Raw genomic sequence first — 17,290 nt, 5'->3', positions numbered from 1 at the left:
AATGAATTCATATTTATATGAGGCACTTCCCACTAGATGTACTGTATGTTGTATATTTATTTTACAGGCCAAACACACACGCCTAAATGACAAAGAGAGACAGGTCTCACCAATGACCTTTATTTTAAATATTTTTATTTTGCTTGTTTTTTTACATTAGTAACTCAAGAAACAGGCACATTAACACGTTGTGTAATATGCAAATTATCCAAACTTTATAAGCTAAGTATTATAACCAATTTAATATGCAATCCTTCAGAACATTAGAAACCGGTGTTGTTATTTTATACTCCAAGTGTTGCTTTAATGTAAAGTATTAAGAGTTGAGAATATATATTATATTGTTTAATAAAAGACAAATATACAGTTTTGTATTAAAAAGTTAATTAGAGTAGAAAGCTTTGGATACATGTATTGAATTGAATTGATTAAATACTTTATTGAACAACAATCAACATGAAGTGTTCAAAAGGATAAAAATACAAAAAGCCCATAGGCTTATTTCCATTGTGGTCCTTAAGATATAAAACATAAGAAATACAGTACCCTTTGGTGCATGATTTGCAGAAGAGCATGATTGCATGATTTGAGACAAAGAAACTTCTTCATAAACATATACACATAATATTAGGGGCACTCCCTAGTAGATGTCAGAAATCAGAATCACGAACAACAATCCTGGAGGTATTTACAAGACTTTCAGAACAGAACTGATGTGTTATACAGAGTTATTCCTCCTGTAGCATCATGCACCACTCACTGCAAACCCCTGGATGGGTGTTTTCGGAGTAAAAGCCTTGCATCTCTCCTCGTTTTCCTCTTCCAACATAACCTAGAGGATTCATAAGAAAATGGAGACATTAATACATAAATAACCTTAACAGTAGACAAGCATGCACAGACATATTCCCATTGCATTTTGCCATGAACCTAGCAGTGATCACAATTTCATGCTTAATTTGCACACCTGGTAAGCAGTTATTGTACACTTCATTGCAGTGTTGGCTGAAGTGTAAACATTTTCTAAAGGTCCTGGGATGGCTCAGACTTTGTACTCCATTTAGTTACACCTGTATATTGAAATTATAAAAATAATAAATGACCATTACAAATATAAACATTCAGACATGTCAGAGAAATTTAATGATATGGCACCATTTTAAACATCTTTAAATCAAATATGTAAAAGAAAATGAATACCATCAAGCCAGCAGAAGTGTGCCTGTCCACCAGACTTCTGAATTTGGAACAAACCAAAGAGAGATTTAACAATGCAGCAGCATCACCCTCCTCCAGGACCACGTGAAGAAGAACTTCTGACAGGACAGCATCTGGCAACTATTGGGTATTATAAACAAACCCAAAAATTACTGCAATTTCCAAACATCACAGCTTAAGCTCCCTAAAAACAGAAGTCCATCATATGGGAGCAGGTTATGTATAAGGCATTTGCTATAAAGCTACTATAATAGTTAGTGAGGGTAAAGACTTTCAGTGTTTGCGTATTATTGAATGTGCTACTACCATCAAGATGTACTCTGATGTTCTGCACTTCTTTCTCCTGCCATTTTGTCTCATCCTTGAATGCTTCCAACATGGTTGATGTGCACTGCTTCTTCCTAAAAATAAAAACAAACAAACAAAACAAAAATTAATTCACTTAAGTAAGTAAGATTTTGGAAATGTAATGGCTTCTTACCTGTCATAACTGATAGTCAGATACACAAAAGGTGAAGGCAGAAATAGAAGAGTAGTTGTTAAAATAACCGTTTTGTCAATTGTTATAGTAAAAGAAAAAAATCAATAAGTTGATGGATATCACACATACTCTTCTATACATCCAGTCAAACAACATTCATTTTATATTATTAAGTAGACTCTTGTTAACACGTTAACAAACGTTAATGTTTAATCGTAAACGTTATATTTGAAGTACGTTATTAGCCCCCTAACATACAGCAACAATTATGATGTAACATGGTACACAAACTACGTTTCTAACACGAATTGGAATAAATTTAACGTTTAAACTAAAATAGGCAGTTACACTATCGTTTACTAAGATAACAGTTAAAATCAAACTTACATTCATTACTCCGTTTAAAACTTACCGGTGCTCGATTAATCGCTGCCATTACTAAAGCATGCAATGGCTGCTGTTGTAGTTATATGTGATTGGTTGAGTTCACGTTGGTCGATATTGATTGGCTGTTAACGACTGTCAGGTCCCTCCTACCTTCAGGCTGTCAATGGCAGCCACTTCCTGCTGCCGGCTGCCGATTTTTATCTGAACCCCTACTGGATAAATATATACATTGTTTTGCTTGGATTGATCAAAGAGATACGTCACAGGCTTGCCTGCTCGGACAGAATCGCCTCGAGTTCGGTCATTTTCGGATGCGGAGCCGCGCGGAAAGTTACAAAAAATGCCGTGCACAGCGCCACGCGAAATGGGGTCTCGCGCACCCAACGCGCGCGACCGCCCACTCCGCGTTGACGCGTCGAGTATAAACCTATACTCGCCCTATCGACCGCTACTGCCTACTGGCGCGGCGAGACATGGGTCCGCCATCTTAGATCGGTCACCCGCTCCACTCAGTGTAATCTGTATGACTGGTGGAATGAGCTATCAACGCATTTAATTAATCATATCTCAGTGAATACCGAACTGATTTTCACGCGGGTTTTTTGCTGCAAAGGTCATTCATGGAGCTATGATACACATGGTTCGGCGTATTTTAACCCCTTATGTGCCGCAAATCCCGTTTGAGTGGAGGGTGACAATGTGATGTAAATCTTTAAATGAATATTTCTCTGGGATTCTTTGGGCTAGAAACCTAATCTTGGTCTTGTTTTAAAGAAGACAATTTAGGGTTTTTCACAAATGAGTTAGAATGTAAAAAATATCAAATATAAATATTTGTATACCCGTTTACCTTTATTTTAATATATAAAATAATGCAGTAACATATTAATTTATAAATAAAATTACATAAAAGTTAATGTTTCACACAATAAATAATGTTAACATTATAAGCAATATGTCTCAAGTAGTTGTGATCCAAATTTCAAGTTAAAATCACAAAAAATTATGTTTGTGTCACAATTTTAATGGTTTTACCAACAACTGCCACTAGATTTTGCCACATACTCTTGTACAAACTAATAAATAACTGTCACCGCATTATTATTCATGCAAAAAGGTTTTGAAATATTAAAACTACATTCTGAGAGCTTTCAGATGATATATAGCTTGTCATGATTTTTTAGGTTTAGAGTAGGGTTTTAGTGTTATATGCAAAAACAAATTTGGCCTACCTGTGGGCCCGTAACATTTTGGAAACTGACTCTCACTATGTCATAATTTTCCCCAAATTGTAATAAAATATGAAAATTATACTCTTTGAGCTTTCCAACAATATATAGTTTGTCAAGATTTAGGTTTAGAATATTAGTGTTACAAACACTAATGTGGACAGCGCCACTTAATGTTCATAGTAGGAATTAATGAATATTCACTAAACAGTAATAAAATATTCTGATATAAGATATAAAGTGAGCAGACGTCAAAATATGTGATGTAGGATATAAGATATTTTATAAATCACACACTATAAATATGACAAAGATGCAGAAACAGTTAGTTGCAGTACAATAAGACTTTTTAATAAGGTGAAGAAACAATTTAAAATGATTTGTAACCCCCCTCCCTCCCCCCACTACCTCTCCCCCCACACACACGCACATTCACACACACCCCTGAAAGAGGACTGTTTTGCAGAGCTTCTTTCCCGTGCTCCCTTTCTGTAGTTCAAGAGAGGTGAGTTTGGCAACATGGTGGAGCCTTATCTTTAAAAACACAGACACAACCAATGACAACGAGGCCATGTTTACATTAGAGCATTTGCGTTTTAAAACGGCATTTTAAAATGAAAACGATCCTCGTTTATACTGGCATTTTAAAAAGAATCTTCATCCACACTATACACCACCATAAACGCATGAAACATGACCAATCACGTAACTGGGCATGCGCATAAAAGTGTAAAATAACTTAATACTCTAATAATAGCTTACCTTTGCACGTTTATGCAGCCTAGGGGTGTGCGATATTGACAAAAAGTCATACATGGGTCCTTTGCTGGCAACTATAACAGACACTATTTTTGAACCTATAAAAATGTGTTTGGGAAAGTCTTATACTGTTCTAGCTCCCCCCTACAACATATTAATATGATTAATAGGTTAATTTTGATTTTATAACTAAACAGAAAGGTCTTTATGATTTAAAAAGAAAGCATTCAAGTGAACAGTACTAAACAGTAGCGAACTTGAAGCAAAAATAAATTTCAGCAAATGCAAACTTCAATCAAACAAGTGAAGTATTGCTTTAGCCTACCAGAAATGCTTATTGCATTAATTTTTAAAAGTGTGCGAGGTCCGTGCACGTCCTCCGCTAGCAACACACAAATAGCTAAAAGCCAAGCGCCTAAACGAGCATTATATTAATGACGTTGAGTTTATTGTTTTTATTAATTTATATTCACAAAACTTATCAACAAAACATCGATTAAAATTAAGAGACAAATTATCCGAAACGAAATTCATTTTAAAGTAGCAAACAAAACTTACATTAAACTAGAAAATAATGTCTGACCCATTACAATTCTCCCTTCATATTGGCCTTTGCAACGCCTATATGGCGTTTAAAATTACAGTCTATTTTACGTAAGCTAACTAAATTTAAACAAAACATAAACACATTAAACCCAACAATACTCAAACATTAATATAAAACAGACATCCCTTACGAAAATTAACCATGGTTATATTGTGGTAAAAGTGTAGTAACCATGGTTTTTTGGTGTATTGATTACTATCAGCAAAACCATGGTTTTACTACACTAACTATGGTTTAACTATGGTTTTTGAAAACCATGATTGTCAAAACCATGGTTATTTTGTAGTTACTATGGTTTTACTACAGTAACCATGGTTTTTTGGTTTTAACTGTAGTAAAACCATGGTTAATTTTCGTAAGGGATTATCTATAAGGATACATGTTAAAACAATCCGATATAGCGTTTATAATAGCTGGTTGGTAGATGTTTACTATTTTTGGCAAAACCTCCGTTGCAAACCAAAATTTACATGAATAAAATAATTTTTACTTTGAAAATGATGCGCTGTCACATTAACGTCAGCTGTTCGTTTACATAAGACTCCGTCTACGTTCATTTACAGTTCTCAAACTAAAACAGGCCCCAGATAGCAATTGACATCTGGCCCAGATGTGGCCCACATCTCCCACATTCATCTGGCTCACATACCGCGTGGAATGACGGCGATGACTCAACCTGAGTGCGCTGCCAGAAGTCAGCCATAACCGTGCCAGATATGGGCCACATTTCAGAAATGGCATGGGCCACATCAGGCCCAGATGTCAGTCACTCCACTGCCATCTGGGCCAGATGTGACCCATGCCATTTCTGAAATGTGGCCCATATCCGTCCCAGTTATGGCTGACTTCTGGCAACCGCACTCAGGTTGAGTCATTGCTGTCATTCCATGCAGTAGCGTCTTCTAAGCTGTGGCACACATCTACTCTTACTATATGCTAATTAACCTATAGTTAAGAAAAAACTAAAACTCATATAGTCAAAATTTCTTTATTAAACATTTAAAAAATCCAATACAGATAATAATTTATAAATAAACATAATTATATTTGTCAAACATGTTAGTTAAATTAATATGTTATATAGTAAGATATACTGGAACCCATAGATGCATGTGCGTTGCCACAGTTACACACCTGGCCAAACTTAAAGGGTTATTTCATCCAAAATGAAAATTATGTAATTAATGACCCTCATGTCATTCCAAACCCGTAACACCTCCGTTCATCTTCGGAAACAGTTTAAGATGTTTTAGATATGTGTATACACGATCAAATATATACTGTACATCATCAAAGTAGTCCATGTGATATCAGTGGGTCAGTTAGAATGTGTTGAAGCATCAAAAATAAATTTTGGTCCAAAAATAACAGAAATTATGACTTTATTCAGCATCGTCTTCTCTTCCAGGTCTGTTGTGAACCTCGTGCACAACACTGGAGTGACGCTGCTGACATGTAATCTTGTTTGCCCAAGCTTTTCTTGTTCCCAAGCTTTTTTTACAGTCTGAGGGAGACGCACGCTATAAACAAAACAATCTTCACAAACATGTCTGAGGATAACACGTCAGCAGCGTCACTGTGCACGCTGTTTTTATTACCTTTCTGGAAATGGACAGTATACCGTACAAACATTTTCAAAGATCTGTAGCTAAAATTGTAAAGCTTAATTTTACCCAGTAACATTAGATCAATGTAATGGTTGAAATGCTTTAGCTATGATTTGATCTAAGGCTATTTACTGGTTATTTATTTTGTTTGTTATCAGAAAAAAAACTGCTCCAGAGATACTCGGTTGTTATTGAATCTATGTGGAGGTCTACCCGAAGTTAAGTTTGGGCCATGAAAGTGATTTATGTTGTTGCCACTGAAACCATCTATATTAACACACAAACGTACAACTACCATCTCCTTACATACAAAACTCTGATATAATACTCAACATTTCTTAATAAACTTATAAAACTCACAATAGGGATAGTTCACTAATTAAAATTAAAACTGTAATTTTGCTCACCCAAAGGTTGTTCCAAACCTGTATAATTTATAACAGTCAGTAACTGAACAAATACATTTGATAGAGTTTGAAACATCTTGATGGTAAGTAAATGAGTTTCCATTTTTGGGTGAGCTATGCCTTTAAATCTTCTCTTTTGCCCAACGACCTTCATCTCTGTCTGTGGCAAGCTGCAACCATGTCTTAACCCAGTGCTCAATCTCTTGGTCTCAAGCAGATAGTTGCTGTTAATCTGTTTCTTCTGACTGCAGCTACGATGACAAATGTAAACAGTGAGGTAGAGAATAAGTATAAAAAAATCTAACATTTATAGGGTATACACATATTAGCTGACACCAAACATGAATAAATAACATTAGTTATTGTCAAAAAGACTTACCAATAATCAGTTTTTAGTGGTATAGTTTTCAGTGGTGTCCTGTAATGCCGCATTCTCATTGATAGCCTGTCAGACTAACTGGAGAAGTATGTAGTTTGTGAGCAGGAAGTTCAAAATTCTTCAAAACACTGTCTTTAACTGTGGTGCCTCCTCTCAAGAATAAATTGTTTTGAAATCTGTAAAATTTAATGAAAAATGAAGAAACGAGTCAAATCTCATTTTTGAGAGGAATATAGACAAACTGTGGGGGTAAAACTGATATAGTTCCTTTGAAATACTTGGACTACTTGCACAGAGCTTTTGTGACACAGTTCTGTTTTAAAATTAAAGGGGAGCGCAGGGCAAAGCCTAATGCTTTTTGTTTTTCTCAATAATTCAAAACATACATACATACATATATCCTATATATTAATTACATCTTAAAGCAGGGGTCTCAAACTCAAACTGGGTTGGGGCCATTTCTGAGATTGACATTTCATCGGAGGGCCGCAGACTTATTTTAATGTTCAAAAAAGTACAATTTTTTGGTAAATGTACTGTTTAAATTCTATTATTTAATGTATAATAATAATAATACTTGAAAATATATAAGCAGGGGTTTTTATCTTTTAAATATACATTATTTTAAAAAAGTAAATCATTTCTTAACCTTATCTTTAATAACTAAGGCCTATTAAAACCTTGCACTTATCTAACAAATTAAATTTCTGTATACATTTATAAACTATTATAAAAATCTTACCATCAGTGTTTTGATTTATTTTGGATTGTTTTCAGTCAAAGTATTGACTTCAGTAGTTCCATCTTTGTTATTCCACAGTTTTAATGAATTTGTTATTATATGTGGAAAAATATTAAAAAGTGAAAGTGATCCTAAAACTTTTGAATGAGTAGTCAATGTTACATAAGCTAGTTAAACAGAAAACAAATATAATACTGCTCTATGTGTAATTGCATAGCAAGCTATAATATATTATACTTCATTAGCAGTATACATACTTTTATCTTCTGTAGGCTACGTTTCTCCTCATCTTTCCTCTTTTCTTAACCTGGGCACTTTGATGGTTCTTTTTCTTATCTGTACTTTAATACTGCATTACATCTATGGCTCTGCCATGCGGTGTCTCCATAAAAAGTGACTTGTTGATGTGAACTCCACCGCAGCTCTTCTCTGAGCTGAAAATCCACCCGGAAATAACAAATCTTCTCTGGACAAACACTACAAAGTCCCGACCAGATTAACTGATCGCATTGTGACAATGATATGATTGACGCGAGGTTCAGATGAGGAATTAAAATCCGATCACGCATTCCATTCTCCTCGCAATCACGGAGGGCGCGCGCGGCTCATGGCTGCGTAGCAACGGGTGACGCCACCCCCTACGGAGCGCAACGTCAGAGCACTTTAGAAAGTAAGAAACGCCTTAACACACATTGTTAGACGCGACATGTGAACGAACCATTAAACGTTTAAATTAAAAATCAGACGAATATTTAACAAAGTGAATAAAAATCTTTCTGCGGGCCAGATTATTTTATAATGTTGAAAGGTGCCGCGGGCCGCAAATAGGGGGAGGGCGGGCCGCAAATGGCCCGCGGGCCGGGAGTTTGAGACCACTGTCTTAAAGTGCCCATCTTATGACTGCTTTTCCACAAGTTATATAGGTGTATGAGTTCCATCAAGCATGTTTCAAAAGTTGTTTGCTCGAAATAGCTTGTAGGAAAAGATTGTTACCCATCTCTAGTAGCCTCTGTTTCAGGGCAGTTCAGATTGTGCCGTTTTGAGCTAGTCTTACATATTTATGAGCTGCTGCTCCTTTGATCACGCCCCACTACTAACGTCATGTGCCCGTGCGCATGCTCAGTGGTATCGTGAGCAGTACAGACCATACGGTGTTATTATTTTATATATTATTATTATTGACGGTTTATGTTGCCAACAGACAAATCATGCAGAAAAGTATCACTAATAAGTACACTACAGGAGAAGAAACTCATGACACACAATGATTCCAGAGTAAATTGTGATGTTACGTTAGCAGTCACAACAATAAACTCGTTTTCCCTGGACAATGCTAACATATTCCCATTATAAAACATTTTCAAGCGCATTATTTTCGCAAATTAAAGAAATTAAGACACGGCGGGGGATGTATACTGCTTGTGGACCGCGTGCTAATTGCTAGAAGCTAGCGGGAGGTCCGGACCGTTCGGGGGTTAGCCTCATCAGAAAAGCCGGGGCGGTAAGGCCCGGTCTCGGTGTGTCAAACTCATCATGACACACAAAATTCCAGCGTAAATTGTGATGTAGCAGTCTGAACAATACACTCGTTTTCCCTGGACCATACTAACATATTCCCGTTATAAACAATTTCAAACGTATTATTTTCGCAAATTACAGAAATTAAGACCCGGCGGGGGATGTATACTGCTTGTGGACCGCCTGCTAATTGCTAGAAGCTAGCGGGAGGTCCGGACCGTGTATATATCTATGCACACCGTAAAGTTATTAAGAGGCTCGCCTCGTCAGAAAAGCCGGGGCGTACGGTCTCGGTTAGTTTGGCAAAAAGCTTTTAGCTCTAGCATCATAAATGTAGTATTTTGTGACAGAAGATGACAACATGCAAAATATAACGTGACTTTTTACCTTTGTGATGAAAAAACGCGATCGCGAATCGAATTTTTCCACAAATGCTTATAATCCGTGAAATATAGATACATAGTCTGTTGTTTACATCAGATTTCGCATGAAGGTCTTATCGCCTACAATCTGAGGACTGTTTGCGTCGTAACACACTATATATAAGATTACTCCGGGTTCCAATAACCACGCGTTAAAACTTTGTTTTTAAAAGTAGGTGGGAGTATAATCCATAATATCCAAATAGCGCTGTTATTTCCGTGAGAGATGATAACAGCACAGAGGGTCTCATTCAAGTGACTGCTCTATGCTCTCTAGCTACCTGGTGGGTGGAGACCTGCGAGTGGGGTGGTGGGCGGGAAAATTCAAACTGAATGTGACGAAACTTTTTGTTACGTCACAACGGAGCTGAGTTTGAACTCCCGCAATCTGAGACTCAAGGCAGAGGACATTCAGAAACCTGTATCTCACTCAAAACAGCATGGATGGATTTTTTTCCGAGTTTGTATGCGTGTGGGAGCATCAGAGACACAAATGAACACCCCAAAACCCAGAAAAGGTGAGTTTTTCATAATACGGGCACTTTAAAGGTAAGATAACCTCACAGTTGTTTTAAATCTCAAAATGTAAGATGTTTTATAAGTAAAGTTGATTGTTTCAAATGTGACATGTATTGTGTATTCAGAAATGTATACTTTTTTCAGCAAATTTGATGGTTTACTTCCAAGATTTATTTAGTAATGATGAGGAATTTCATACTCATATAATGATAGTTAAGTGTAACTGGCTTAATTCAGTAATATATTATAAAAGTATTTGTGATTATAATAATAGCTAACTAGCTAAATTAATGTAAAATTACTAAAGTTACCGGCCCGTCATACTAGTCATTTGCTCTCAAAGTTTAGGTATACTTCACTTTCAGAGTGGGAAAGTAAAGTAACTGCATTTAGAGGCAGACAGCGCTAATTCTGTAATCTCAGTTTCACTTTTGCGTGCTCAGGGCTTTCCACACATTCACTATATTATTTAATGATATATAAATAGCATAGATTTTTTTTACACATTTTCTAAGGGTGTACCTACATTATATGAACCCTGTATGAAATGTAAAACTTTAGCTGTCACTGTAAAACACTCTGATATGTGCAGATGAGTGGGGGAGTGGGGACAATCGTACTCTGGTACGGTTCGGTCTGTTTAAGTATGATAAGTAAGTGCACCCTAATATAACTTTGTGCTCGTCTGAAAGAAGATGATCATATGTATTAACATGGATTAAATCATGCAGAAATTTTCATTATTCTGTGAACTATTATTCTATTATAATAGACTATTATTTTAACCCTGGAGAATCCACGGGTCAAATTTGGCCAATGTTAATCAATGTTAAGAGAAGGGTTCTTCAGGGTTAATTTTCTATTCATCCAAAAATCCTGAAAAACACTAAAACATGAAGCAACACAACTGTTGATAATCAGAAATGTTAATTGAGCAGCAAATCAGCGTATTAGAATGATCTCTGAAGAATATTGTGACACTGAAGACTGGAGTAATGATGCTAAAATTTCAACATTAATCACAAGAATAAATTACAGTTTACAATATATTCACATTATAAACAGCTTATTTACTTTGTGATAATGTTTCACAACATTTCTGTTTTTACTGTATTTTTGGTCAAATAAATAATCACAAGCTTAAACTTTTGAATAGCAGTGTATAAGTTTGAGGTTTTACTTACTAGTCATATGTAAAATATGCAGTGTAAGATTTACTTATTTAATATTGCTCACACAATGCTACTCACGTTTAGATGTCAACATCTTAAAATAACTGTGATAAATGTGGAAAATTTGAAAAGCAGTTTTCTACACCTGTCTGCAACTCCCTTCAGAAAATGTTGAAATCTTGAGCTTCTCTTCTATTATAGAGGGTTTTTGTCACTCCTGAAATCAGAGAACAACATGTCTGTATTTGTATACGATAAAACATACGTACTAACGTTAGTAGCTTCAGCACTCCGTGCAATTTAACAAGGTTTAGACGTTACAGTACATCACATATTTAGACTAAATAAATTTGCCTACTTCCAGTCATGCACTGACAACGTTAACAAAGACTTTGAAACCTCTCATCTATGTTTTCAAAAGCCCAAACGTTCATAAACAAGAGCAAAAGCTGACGCTTATAGACGGTTTCAGCAGTAACATACATACAGTAAAGAGGCTTTTGTGGAAAACACGTAACTTCCGTTAAACTCTGCTAAGCAAAAATAACAACAAAGTCCTAGCTTATAACAAGCAAATTAACAACACGTATATTACATTGGAAACAAAAAAAATATTTTCGACGAGTTATTTTTTCAAGAGATCAGTTTAGCAAGTAAACCAACAGAAACCGGAAGCACAGTTCCGACCGCATGTGCGGAAACATGTTGGGATGGTAACGAACTTTTCTCAAAGATACAAACCATTTATATGAGGTAAATATATAACAAAAGCGTGTCAACAACAGGTTTTAGTATTATTTGTGTGATTTGATGGACTAAACTTACTTGAAAACAGCGAAGAAACCGCGGGAGACGGAGCTAGCTGTCCTCGTGCTCCTTCAGTTTCCATGGTAACTCCCTTTAAAGGGGCAGGACATGTTTCGCGTGCACAGCATAGCCATTGGCCTATTATATACATGGTAAAGCCTCACACCATTTACATAAATAAACATCTCTGGAATTAGAAAAGTACATAACACTTTAAAATATCTTTAAATTGTTTATAAATCGTAAAAACTTATTTGGTTGTTTTGTGTACTATTCATCATTGCCCCATTGCAAAGTGACACATCTGCATATGATAGTGGGACGATTTTGTATTGTTTTACACTTGTGTAGCACTTTCTATTTATTCTACAATTTGTTTTTTAATCTTTGCTTTTGTTAAAGATGTACTTTATCCTATTCTTAAAGGTCACATAACATTTTTCTGCTAAGCTGTAAAAGGTTAAATAGTTCACCCAAAAATGAAAACTCTGTCATCATTTACTCACCCTCATGTTGTTACAAACCTGCATAAATGTCTTTGGATCCCATTCACTTCTATAGCAGGAATTGGAAAAGTAATACTATGGAAGTAAACGGGGTCCACGAACAGTTTGGTTAAACTTGAGTAGCCTACCTAACGAATAGTAGTGTGCATCCTTCAAATCTCAGAAGAGTCTTTTATATCAGATTTATAAAAGACAGATCAGTTGTTTACAAAAAAGAGGAGCTCCTGGAAATAACTGTTATTTTTACCCATTCTATCAAATTTTAAGCTACAAAGAGCAAAACTAGTTTTAACTTGTCTATAACTTGGCAAATGACCATGGAATAAGTGGGATAATGAATGACTTGCTGTGCATTAAAGGATTTTAAATGGGGTTTGGGGTTCTTTGCCTCAGCGTTGTGCATTTACAAGTCTTTAATGCAGGGCAAGCAGTTAATTTACATTAAATATGCAGCGGGTAAAATTTAACTCGTCACCATTTTTCCTCAGTTACCATATATTTCTAAAGGTGTTATTGACATTAAATTTTCACCAGATGTTGCACATAAATGTAAAATTTTTAGCTGCCTAAAACAAGCTGTTCTGTTACAGGGCTCAACGCAAATAATTTTTTATACTGGCCCGGTCGGGCCAGTGGTTCAAATTTTTCACTTGCCCTGCCAAAATTTTCACTGGCCCCAATAAAAAATGTCAGTGTCACATATTTAAAAATAATAATTTAAAAGTCAAATATTGTATACATATAAAACAGATATGTTCCAATGAAAAAAAGGCTCCCAACTTTTCTGCTTTACCTGTAAACTGACAGCAAATTGTGCTAAATATTGCATAGTTTCTTTCATCGTGTTTTACCCAAGTAAATGTCTGCTTCAAAGATGCTAAATACATTGATGAAAATATATTTTAGTGACTGAGGGTGAAGCACTGGCCCGATCGGGCAAGTGACAATACTTTTTACTTGCCCGAACATCTCTCACACTTGCCCCGGGCCACAGGACAGTCCTTTATGTTGAGCCCTGTGTTAATGGATTATCAAAAAATTGTCGCCTAGAATTCTTTGAGTTCTGTGCCAGAGTCCAAGAAGATCTGATAGACAAAGCTGTCTGATTATGATAAATATGGTTGAATTATTTGAGCCGAATATGAAGAAGCCTAGCCCTGTCAGATCTAGAAGAAAAATTACAATGGAAAAAATTCAGCTGCCTTCCTTTACATTTTAAAACCAATAAGCTAACCATGCAGCATATTACATATCTGGCCCATAAATAAGCCGAAACACACATAAAAACAGTCTGATGTCAACATAACCATAAACCAGTAATATCTGGCCCACACACAACAAAAAGCCATCACTCATCCTAAACCGATTTGTCACACAAGGGCCAGGACTGGCCCAAACACAACAAGCCACAACTCACGCTAAAACCGGGTTGTCGCACTCAGCCGTATCTGGCCCACACACAACAATCCACAACTCAAACTACAATTGGCTTGTCGCACACGGGCCGTATCTGGCCCACACATAACAAGCCGCAACTCAAATTAAAACCCGGCTTGTTGCACACAGGCCGTAGCTGGCCCAGACATAACAAGCCGCAACTCAAATTAAAACCGGCTTGTCGCACATGGGCCGTATCTGGCCCACACACAACAAGCCACAACTCACACTAAAAACGGCTTGATGTGTGTGGGCCAGATATGGCCCATATGGCCTTTGACGCCACCGGAACTGAGCCATATGTGACATAGTTGGCCCAGATGAGGCCCGGTAGTGCATGCTATCTGGGGGGTCTTCAGCGTTTGCGAACGAATCCGTTTATGAGGGTCGAAAACGGTGATGTAGTGTAGATGAAAGGCGTAAACGTAGCAAAAGTAACGCGTTTTAAAGCATAAACGCATTAATGTAAACATAGCCTTCCAAACCGAGTCTCCTCAATGTCCTCCCTACGAAGGAAAACATTATCTGTTCCAGATCCTCCCGCACAACGTGCATGTCTGTTGACATCTTAGCTTTTTAAAGCTCGGCGGATCACGCAGCTCACAGCACCTTATAATAATAATACACATGTATATAGCGCCTTACACAATACTCACAACAACAGAGAAACTCTTGTAATTATTACTTTACTTTACCCCACCTCTCCTCCCTTTACGAAAATTAACCATGGTTTTATTGTGGTAAAAGTGTAGTAACCATGGTTTTTTGGTGCATTGATTACTATCAGCAAAACCATGGTTTTACTACACTAACCATGGTTTAACTATGGTTTTTGAAAATCATGGTTGTCAACACCATGGTTATTTTGTGGTTACCATGGTTTTACTACAGTAACCATGGTTTTTTGGTTTTAACTGTAGTAAAACCATGGTTAATTTTCGTGAGGGCTTGCAGGGTGAACAACGGCTGGTGCAGTAAACATTTACGATTTCAGTACAGTAAAATCAATAATCTTTGCTCTTTCTCAATTTTCTGTTAATATTCTATTCACAAAATACAACCAGTAGTACCGCAATGTTAAAAAGTACTTGTGAAAATAATCCTCCGGGCTCTATTTGCGATGGTCTGCCGATTAGAACAGGAAAATGCTCCACGGTGCTCTGGCATCTTCTTCTTCTTCTTCTTATTTTATGGCAGTTGGCAAACAACGTCTGGTTGCATTACTGCCACCTTCTGAAATGGAGTGTGGATCTGAATACTATTGTTTCTACACTTAAATTATCCTTATTAAACCAGTTTTCCTAAAAAATAAAAATAAAAACTTAAAACATAAATCACTAGATTTCCTTTGCAATATTTCATTTATTATCAACGGTATCTCTTCATCTTCTAGTTGATGGATTAAATGCTGCCTCTCATTACTATATTTAGAACATACCTCAATAGCATGTTCTATGGTATCCTGTGTGTTACATACACTACACCTCCCATTATCATGTTTTTCCATTAAAACTAATGTACTATTTAATCCTGTGTGCCCAAATCTCATTCTTGAAATGATATTTTCTTCATTTATATTTCTGCAAGTACTTCTACTCACCCCCACTCTTTTTTGGATATTATATAATTTCCTACCAGACTGACCATTATCCCACAGGACTTGCCACTTCTCCTTTACCTTTCCTTTAAAGGGCGATTTGCAGGTAAAATTTTTCAACGAATTTGTGCAATTTGCTTGTTGATAATAAACATTTAAACTGTTATCCATTGTATTTTATGTTGTTGGGTATCACAAAACCCGAAAAAGTATGAAAAAGTACAGCGGTTTGCAATGATTCTCCTTTCCCCCACAACGCACTGTATGACGTCACGCTGGGGAGAGAATTTCCCAAAGCCGCATTGAGAGCATTGAGAATGACTATAGAAAGACGAGTAAAGTACAGTTCTGATAGCGCAGATTATAGATAGATAGATAGATAGATAGATAGATAGATAGATAGATAGATAGATAGATAGATAGATAGATAGATAGATAGACAGACAGACAGACAGACAGAAAGACAGACAGACAGATAGATAGGCTAGTATAGAGAGATAGGCAGACAGCCAGATAGCATAACGTTAGCATATCTTCGTGTAGAAAGTAAACAAACAATTAACATACTCGTGCATGCTGGCTTGAGGGGGATGATCCTGCCTGAAATGGGTGTAACTTTATGCGATCTTCAGCACAAACGGTTTTGGCAGCATGTCTCTAATCCTGGAAGCTGAGTGAGGCACGTCACATCTGTTCGCGGGGACCAGCGACCCAAACGCACTCACTTTCTTACAACCAGTAGCGGAATGGCAATCGAGAGAGTCGGGACTTTCTCGGTGGGTCGATCTGATAATAGTTATACATTTCGAGTTAAAACAGTCTGGCGGCGTGATATGCGTCCGGTTCCCGCAGCCCGCTGGTCAAACTGCTCAACCTCTCTGCTAAACAAAGTATATGAAAGTCCTCAACCTGTTCGGCAGGTCCAAACATGTACAGGATTTATAAAAATATGGTGATCAATGAGCGGTTCCTCCTCAAATGGCATAGTCTGTCGTGATGTAAAAAGCCACCGAACGCCTGTTTATTATGTGGTACTAGTTAAATGAAAGACAAGGAAACAGAAGACCCCCCCAATTAAATTTTGAGTGTTTACTCTTGAGTGTTTACATAAAAATTCTTATTCAGGGACACCTTATCATTATAAAAGAGGTCTACAGAGCAGTGTGTTTGTGTTTAAAAAGGCGGTCTGCATCATACAGACAGCTAGGGGGAGCTCTCGCGAAGGTCTGCCTAGTGCTTTATATACATGAGTGAATGCACACAGCAGATAACAGTAGGTGCGTTCCATTCGACAGGGTCCCTGCGGAGTGTTCACTGCTCCCTACTCCCTGAGCACGGTATATCAGTTGAAGTGGACTTCACGGACAATAACCGCTCATTTGGAACGGCCTGCAAACGTCATCAAAGAAAGTCAACGACGGGGTCGCGCAGATTGATATAACATAAATATATATAGGACTACATTCATATTTTAATTTTTATTTACTATCAAATTT

The 17,290-nt window shown here is 36.8% G+C and overlaps 2 long non-coding RNA genes across 7 annotated transcripts; both read right to left on the bottom strand.

Annotated features, from left to right (window-relative positions):
• Positions 1–419: 419 nt before the first annotated feature.
• On the bottom strand, positions 420–15,303 carry LOC135786068 (uncharacterized). Of its 4 annotated transcripts, none has more exons than XR_010546815.1 (5): positions 15,286–15,303; positions 1,525–1,619; positions 1,201–1,338; positions 968–1,070; positions 420–832 (listed from the first exon to the last, which is right to left on the bottom strand). It is a non-coding gene; the product is annotated as an uncharacterized lncRNA (long non-coding RNA). The 4 variants fall into 4 exon arrangements; XR_010546814.2 differs by lacking the exon at positions 15,286–15,303 and adding an exon at positions 15,268–15,285; XR_010546813.2 differs by lacking the exon at positions 15,286–15,303 and adding an exon at positions 2,112–2,642.
• LOC135786069 (uncharacterized) lies at positions 5,654–15,216 on the bottom strand. 3 transcript variants are annotated; one of them, XR_010546817.2, is made up of 4 exons: positions 12,273–15,216; positions 11,593–11,664; positions 7,075–7,250; positions 5,654–6,946 (listed from the first exon to the last, which is right to left on the bottom strand). It is a non-coding gene; the product is annotated as an uncharacterized lncRNA (long non-coding RNA). The 3 variants fall into 3 exon arrangements; XR_010546818.2 differs by lacking the exon at positions 12,273–15,216 and adding an exon at positions 11,935–12,248; XR_010546819.1 differs by lacking the exons at positions 11,593–11,664; positions 12,273–15,216 and adding an exon at positions 11,460–11,469.
• Positions 15,304–17,290: the final 1,987 nt, after the last annotated feature.

Source organism: Paramisgurnus dabryanus, chromosome 4 (genome assembly GCF_030506205.2).
Source record: "Paramisgurnus dabryanus chromosome 4, PD_genome_1.1, whole genome shotgun sequence".
Taxonomy (NCBI): Eukaryota; Metazoa; Chordata; class Actinopteri; order Cypriniformes; family Cobitidae; genus Paramisgurnus; species Paramisgurnus dabryanus.
This window is presented reverse-complemented; position numbering and strand designations above follow the sequence as displayed.